Here is an 8,766-nt window from a genome sequence, read left to right as displayed (position 1 = left end):
TAATAAGGAGAATTTAGACGCTGCACTTGATTAATTTATGGAATTTCTACTTCCAATTATTGATAAACATGCCCCTGTTAAGAAACTGACTGTTAGAACTGTTAAGGCTCCATGGATTGATGAGGAATTGAAATACTGTATGGTTGAAAGAAATGGGGCAAAAGGAGTGGCTAATAAGTCTGGCTGTACATCTGACTGGCTGACTTACTGCAAATTGAGAAACTATGTGACTAAACTCAACAAAAAGAAGAAGAGGCTGTATTATGAACCCAATATCAATGTTATTAAGAATGATAGGAAAAACACTTTGGAGAATTTTAAATGAAATTATGGGCAGAAAGATAAATTGAACTTCATCTTTCATCGAATCTGATGGCTTATTCATCACATAACCAGTTGATGTCGCCAATTATTTTAATGATTACTTCATTTGCAAAAGTGGGCAAACTTAGGAAGGAAAAGCCAACAACAAACAGTGAGCCATTGTACTTGTAAAAAATATATAATAAAAGAAAAGCATTGTAAATTTGAATTTTGTAAAGTTAGTGTGGGAGAGGTGGGAAAAGTATTGTTATCTATCCATAATGACAAACCTGGCATTGACAACTTAGATGGAAAGCTAGCGAGGATGGTAGCCACTCCTATCTGTCACATGTTTCATCTGAGCCTAGATGAAAGTCTTTTTCCTCAGGCCTGGAGGGAAGCCAAAGTCGTTCCGCTACCCAAGAGGGGTAAAGCAGTCTTTACTGGTTCTAACAGCAGACCTATCAGCTTGCTGCCAGCTCTTAGCAAACAGTTGGAAAAGATTGTGTTGGACCAAACACAGTGCTATTTCTCTGTAAACAAATTATCAACAGACTTTCAGCATGCTTATAGAGAGGGGCACTCAACACGTACTGCGCTGACACAAATGACTGATGATTGGTTGAAAGGAATTGATAATAAGCAGATTGTAGGCTGTGCGGTTAGATTTCAGCCTTTAATATTATTGACCATAACCTGTTTTTGAGAAAACATACACTACTGTTCAAAAGTTTGTGGTCACTTAGAAATGTTCTTGTTTTTGAAAGAAAAACACATTTTTGTCCATTAAAGTAACATCAAATTGATCAGGAATACAGTGTAGACATTGTTTAATGTTGTAAATGAGTATTGTAGCTGAAAATGGCTGAATTTTAATGGAATATCTACATAGGCTGTCACGACTTCCGCCGAAGTCGGTCCCTCTCCTTGTTCGGGCGACGTTCGGCGGTCGACGTCACCGGCCTTCTAGCCACCGCGATCCACTTTTCATTTTCCATTTGTTTTGTCTTAGTCTTACACACCTGGTTTCACTCACCCAATTACTTGTTCATTATTTAACCCCCTGTTCCCCATGTTGTGTTTGTGAGTGATTGTTTATTGTATTTTCGGTCCGTCTTTGTGTGCTCGTGATGTTACTTTGTACATTTGTCATTTTGAGTAAAAGTACATTGATTACTCATATTTGCTGTCCTGCGCCTGACTCTCTACACCAGCTACACACAGAACCCTTACAGAATCACTCACCCGAAGAATGGAGTCAGCAGGAGCAGACGACCTCCCAGTTGCAGTGGAGGAGTGCGTTCAGCAGCACGCGACCATGTTGCAACGTCTGGGCAATGCCATGGAGCGTGTGCTGCAGACGATTGATTGTTGGGAGAGAGGAGGAGGTTTTCCAGCGCCTCCAACAGCCCCACTACAACAGGTCCCACTGTCCACCCCTATTCCACCTGGTCCCAGCGGGATTCGACTCGCGCTCCCGAGGGAGTATCATGGGACGGCTGCCGGATGCCAGGGGTTTCTATTACAGCTGGAACTCTACCTGGCGATCGTCCACCCGGCTCCTTCGGGGCGTGAGAACGTGTCCGCTATCGTCTCCTGCCTCTCAGGCAAAGCCCTGGAGTGGGCCAACGTCGTATGGAGTGAGGGAGACGTGGCGTTGGACCATTACTCAGAGTTCACCCGCCGCTTTCGGGCAGTGTTCGACCATGCGCCCGAGGGTCGAGCAGCGGGTGAACGACTGTTCCACCTGAGGCAGGGGACGAGGAGCGCGCAGGATTTCACCATGGACTTCCGGGCCTTGGCCGCCAGCGCGGGATGGAACGACAGGGCCCTGATCGATCACTACCGGTGCAGTCTGCGCGAGGACGTCTGTCGGGAGTTGGCCTACCAAGACACTACCCTCACATTGGATCAGCTGGTGGACCTGTCCATCCGGCTGGACAACCTACTGACTGCCCACGGACGTCCGGATCGGGACCTGTCAGTTCCATCCCCCAGCACCACCGCTCCGACGCCCATGGAGCTGGGAGGTGCTGCACTTAGGGCGACCGGAGGAGGGGCCATTCCCTGCACCATCTGTGGCCACAGAGGGCACATTGCTGGTCGGTGCTGGGGTGGTTCCTCAGGGAGTCGAGGCAGCAGGCAGGGCAATATCGTGTCACCCCAGGCTCACCTGGTGCTGGGTTTCTGTACAGCACTTTGATATATTAACTGATGTAAGAAGGGTTATATAAATACATTTGATTTGATTTTTGATTTTGACTCAACCAGAGCCCCTTGTTGTTCACATGTATGTGTTTATTTAATTTCCTGAGTTTTCCCCGCAATCCCTGCATAAGGCGCTAGTAGATTCAGGCACAGTTGGGAATTTTATTGACCGTTCATTTGCTCATAGTTTAGGGATTCCCCTTGTTCCTGTGGATATGCCCTTCCCTGTGCACACCCTAGATAGTCGACCATTAGGGTCAGGGCTGATTAGGGAGGCCACCGCTCACTTGACATGGTTACTTAGGAGGGTCATGAGGAGAGAATCAGTCTCTTCCTTATTGATTCTTCCGTGTTTCCCATGGTGCTGGGCTTACCCTGGTTGACCTGTCACAACCCCACTATTTCGTGGCAACAGAGGGCTCTCAAGGGGTGGTCTCGAGAGTGCTCAGGGAGGTGTGTGGGGGTTTCCATCGGTGCGACTACGGTGGAAAGTCCAGACCAGGTCTCCACCGTGCGCATCCCCTCAGAATATGTCGATTTGGCTCTCGCCTTCTGTAAGAAGAGGGCGACTAAATGACCACCCAATCGACGGGGGGATTGTGCGATAAATCTCCTGGTAGACGCAGCACTTCCCAGGAGTCACGTGTATCCTCTGTCACAGGAAACATATGTCTCCGAATCCCTGGGGCAGGGATACGGCCCTCCACTTCACCTGCCTCCTCAAGTTTATTTTTTGTGAAGAAGAAGGATGGGGGTCTGCGCCCGTGTATTGACTATCGAGGGATTAATCAGATCACAGTGAGGTATAGCTACCCGCTGCGTCTCATCGCCAGTGCGATCGAGTCAATGCACTGGGCGCACTTCTTCACAAAATTGGATCTCAGGAGTGCTTACAACCTGGTGCGTATCCTAGAGGGGGACGAGTGGAAGACAGCATTTAGTACCACCTCAGGGCACTATGAGTACCTCGTCATGCTGTACCAGTTGATGAATGCTCCATCAGTCTTCCAGGCCTTTGTTGACGAGATTTTCGGGGACTTGCACGGGCAGGGTGTAGTGCTGTATACCGACGACATTCTGATATACTCCGCTACACGCGCTGAGCATGTGTCCCTGGTGCGCAGGGTGCTTGGTCGACTGTTGAAGCATGACCTGTACGTTAAGGCTGAGAAATGTCTGTTCTTCCTACAGTCCCATTTCAGCCATGCGTAATTGGCAGACTCCCACCACGGTAAAGGAAGTGCAGCGGTTTCTAGGGTTTGCCAACTACTAACGGAGGTTTATCAGGGGTTTTGGTCAGGTAGCAGCTCCCATTACCTGCTGAAGGGGGGACCAGTGCGGCTGCAGTGGTCGGCTGAGGCGGACAGGGCTTTTGGTCACCTGAAGGCTCTGTTTACCTCGGCTCCCGTGCTGGCTCATCCGGATCCCTCTTTGGCGTTCATAGTGGAGGTGGACGCGTCTGAGGCTGGGATAGGAGCCGTGCTCTCATACAAATCAGGGCATGACAAGAACAGAGCCACACGTCTTGCTCTTCATTTTAATCAGAGGGTTAATATTAATACTATGCATGCCAGTCTCTGACTGACTGCATCACTTCTTGTTTTCATAAGAAACAATGTGTTGGAAATTCCAAATTATTTGCTTAGTCAACTTACACACAGCACAGACACACACACTTACCCCACCAGGTATGCCACCTTTTCACAGTCCCCAGGTCCAGAACCAACAACAGTATTTTCATCCATATAGGGTGAACCATTAGAAATGACAGCATTTTTTGTACATAGTATACCCCATTTTTGGGGACCAAAAGTATTGGGACAAATTAACTCATGTGTATTAAAGTAGTAAAAAGTTAAATAGCTCCTCTTCCAGCTATGACATATAGGCTAGCTATCAAAAACGGTGTTAGGATACTTCGTCCCCATTCATAACAAAAATTGCACAATTCCTCAAAAACCAACCAGAAGTTATTTCCCACTAGAGACAAACAATCAACCACAACAATAACGGTGTTACAGATTAGAGAGGAAAGGATTGCCTCTGAATTATTATCCTCTTATTTGCATTCTATGAAAAATCATAACAAGGTATCGGAGACGAGGCTTATCCAGAGCATTAGCTGGAGTGGCATTAACTTGTGTTAGCTGTTAGCTTAGCTAGTGTACTGTCCTGTAATTCACTATAGCCTATACTCTAGTACTGCAGGAACACTACTTCTGATATCCCTTGAAAAGGGAGTTCGCTCTCTTTTCTTCTCTCTCTCTCGCTCTCTCTCTCTCTCTTCTAATCTCTCTCTCGCTCTCTCCCTGCTTCTGCTGTGGTCGTACAGTAAGACAAATACTCCATTGCGGGTGTCCTCGAGAAACCTCAATCGTCTACATTGAAATATTTCAAAGGAATCATCAAAACTCGCTAAACCCCCTCTTACTCCTTCTAATCCTTCAAAGTCGCTTTGATATCACCTGATACTCAGTTGGACAGTGGCAACGCTATCAACAAGTCAAGCCCACATAATGTAACTGGGCCCCCACTGTGATGATTAAAATGAGACCCCTCCCTCTCTCCTCCTCCTCCTCCTGTGTATCTAAGACTAGCCTCTCCCTCCCTGTCCCTCTCCCTTCTCTGCTCTTCTCTCATTCTACAATCAAACATTAGCCATTCGGTCCACTCCTTTGGATCAAGAACTACTTGCTTCATCCCTCTTCTAATACTATTTAATACGCCAAAAGACTTTAGACTTGCGTGTACTGAGACAGAAAAGGGAACAAAGGTGAGATAGAAATATACCACAGCTTTTGATGTTGGTCTAGAGGCGACGTGGGACCATGTCAAGCACTTCGCTGAATGGGAATAGATGATTCAGCCGTGATCTGGTGTGATCTCAACCAAAGGTGGTTGGTCTTTGCAGCAATGTGCAGCTAGCGTTAACAACATCATCAATGAGAGATCAAACCTTGTTCCAAACAAGCCAATTCACCCTGTCCTATATTTCCTTGGATTGATTGGTTTGTTTATTGCCTGTTTAAAAGATTGATCGGTTGGTTGGTTGATTGATTGATCGATTGACTGATTGTGACCTGCTACTTGTTTAACAGTGACAGTGAGCTTCATGTCACCAGCAAGCCACCACTCTGTTGGCCCCTGTAATTGGTCGTGCAAAGAAAAACCCAGAGATTTAGAGACAGTGCCCCTCAAGTCCACCATTTTCCAGCATGGCTCCGGATACAGAACAGTCCAGGCCTAAACAGATTAGCACAATGGGATGAAGAGCCCAAAATAACCTTTGGTAACTGTAACTCTGTGGTAAAGAACAGTGGGTCTGAGTGGTGGAAGTTGCTAGCGGATTGTGTCAAGCCTACCGTACACCTCCAACACACTCTTCTCTCAAGCCGGCTTTTCCTGTAAACCCATGACCTTCAAACCTCTCAAGTGACCTTGGGTTTGTGAGGTTCACGGAAAAACTCTTCGATAACAAATCAGAATTCAATTGCAATGGATGGCTGCAGGGACAGTCATCATATCAATCAAAACATAATATACAGTAGGCAGTTACTTCACAATTTAAACTTTAAAAAATATCCTTGTTACAAAGCCCTCTAACGTGAAAAGCCTTCTTGTGTCCTCCTCATACACAGCACAATAAATATGTGTGTTTCTGTGTGTTTCTGTGTGTTTCTGTGTGTGTGTGTGTGTGTGTGTGTGTGTGTGTGTGTGTGTGTGTGTGTGTGTGTGTGTGTGTGTGTGTGTGTGTGTGTGTGTGTGTGTGTGTGTGTGTGTGTGTGTGTGTGTGTGTGTGTGTGTGTGTGTGTGTGAGTCTGGGAGAGCAATTGGAGCATTGAAATGACATGAAGAGTTATTTGGGCCGGAATGAAGCTGCTTAATGAAATCAGTGCCCTTGAAAGTTCTTCATCAATTTTAGTCCCCCAACTCCTCGTCCCCTCTCTCTCTCTCTCTCTCTCTCTCTCTCTCTGCTCCACTCCAGCCTGTCAGCTAATCCATGTGCACGTCGCAATATTAATTAAACACAGCGGTTCCTGAAGTACTTAAGTGAAGCGCTATTATTGATAATGAGCAGGTTTAAAGGAGTCACATCCCTCCAAAAGGACTTTTTAAACCGGCCTTATTAAGCAGAAAATGAGACCCAAATCAGCCTACAAGCTCCTCATTAAAAGCCACTGATCCTTGACCGTGCGCATGTTCCACCTCTTTTAATTGGGGGAGCGAGAGACGGGGAAACGTCCTTAATCTTGCCTTTCATTCGGATGACTGTCGCCCCCCCCCCCCCCCCATCCGCACCCCCCTGTCCGACTCACAACCAAGACCCAGCCACTGGACTCTAACTGTCTGAAAAATCTTTATCCTTCAACACCATGTATTATAACACACATAAGCTACAAATGAAGAGGAAAGTAAATGAGAAAGAAAAACACCAAACAGAGACTGAATTAGAAGCCGCTACAGTTAGACCGTGGTTGAGGATGACAATAAGATGCAGGATTGGCTGTGTGTGGGGCTTGGCATCACTAACAGAGGTTAATATGTTCTACGTAGGTCTACTGAGTCCTACCACACACGCACGCACGCACACACACACGCACGCACGCACACACACACACACACACACAGTTAGACAGTGGTTGAGGATGACAATAAGATGCAGGATTGGCTGTGTGTGGGGCTTGGCATCACTAACAGAGGTTAATATGTTCTATGTAGGCCTACTGAGTCCTACCACACGCACACACACACACACACACACACACACACACACACACACACACACACACACACACACACACACACACACACACACACACACACACACACACACACACACACACACACACACACACACACACACACACACACACACACACACACACCACTAACACCCCAACACACAGCTAACACTACTCCCCCCGACCCCCACACATCCAGTCCCAAACTCGCAGTCAGGATGCCAGTGAAATGCATCTTTATTTCCAAAGCGTGTGTTTATGAGTTGCTGTGGAGATTTGGGCCGGCCCTGCCTGTCACTGTGTCTCCGCATGGAGGAGGATTATGGATGGCCAATTACATCGCCTTTGGCATTAATTAATGAGGATAACGAGCTCCCCCACTCCCCCCAAAACCACGTCCCTCCTCAGCTGGTACCGAGCAGGGTGATGGGTGAGGTGCTTGTGTGTGTGTGTTCAGCTGGTACGGAGCAGGGAGCTAGACGTGGAGGAGTAGGTGTGTGTGTGTTCAGCTGGTACGGAGCAGGGAGCTAGACGTGGAGGAGTAGGTGTGTGTGTGTTCAGCTGGTACGGAGTAAGGAGCTAGACGTGGAGGGTGGAGGAGTAGGTGTGTGTGTGTTCAGCTGGTACGGAGTAGGGAGCTAGACGTGGAGGGTGGAGGAGTAGGTGTGTGTGTGTCCAGCTGGTACGGAGCAGGGAGCTAGACGTGGAGGGTGGAGGAGTAGGTGTGTGTGTGTTCAGCTGGTACGGAGCAGGGAGCTAGACGTGGAGGAGTAGGTGTGTGTGTGTTCAGCTGGTACGGAGCAGGGAGCTAGACGTGGAGGAGTAGGTGTGTGTGTGTTCAGCTGGTACGGAGTAGGGAGCTAGACGTGGAGGAGTAGGTGTGTGTGTGTTCAGCTGGTACGGAGCAGGGAGCTAGACGTGGAGGAGTAGGTGTGTGTGTGTTCAGCTGGTACGGAGCAGGGAGCTAGACGTGGAGGAGTAGGTGTGTGTGTGTTCAGCTGGTACGGAGCAGGGAGCTAGACGTGGAGGAGTAGGTGTGTGTGTGTTCAGCTGGTACGGAGTAGGGAGCTAGACGTGGAGGAGTAGGTGTGTGTGTGTTCAGCTGGTACGGAGTAGGGAGCTAGACGTGGAGGGTGGAGGAGTAGGTGTGTGTGTGTTCAGCTGGTACGGAGCAGGGAGCTAGACGTGGAGGAGTAGGTGTGTGTGTGTTCAGCTGGTACGGAGCAGGGAGCTAGACGTGGAGGGTGGAGGAGTAGGTGTGTGTGTGTGTTCAGCTGGTACGGAGCAGGGAGCTAGACGTGGAGGGTGGAGGAGTAGGTGTGTGTGTCTGTGCCCCCATTTTCCTTCCATTTCCCCCCAAAGTTCAACACCAGTCAGTGGTGTGTCTGAGGACCATTACAGAGATTAGGCTGTGCCAAGGTAACGGATGCCCCCGTTTGTCAACTCACATCCTCTGTCAAGACCACAGTGGGAGGGAGGAAGAGAATGGCATCTATGAAAGAGGGAGGCACGG

Source organism: Salvelinus fontinalis, chromosome 26, assembly GCF_029448725.1.
Source record: "Salvelinus fontinalis isolate EN_2023a chromosome 26, ASM2944872v1, whole genome shotgun sequence".
NCBI lineage: Eukaryota > Metazoa > Chordata > Actinopteri > Salmoniformes > Salmonidae > Salvelinus > Salvelinus fontinalis.
This window is presented reverse-complemented; position numbering follows the sequence as displayed.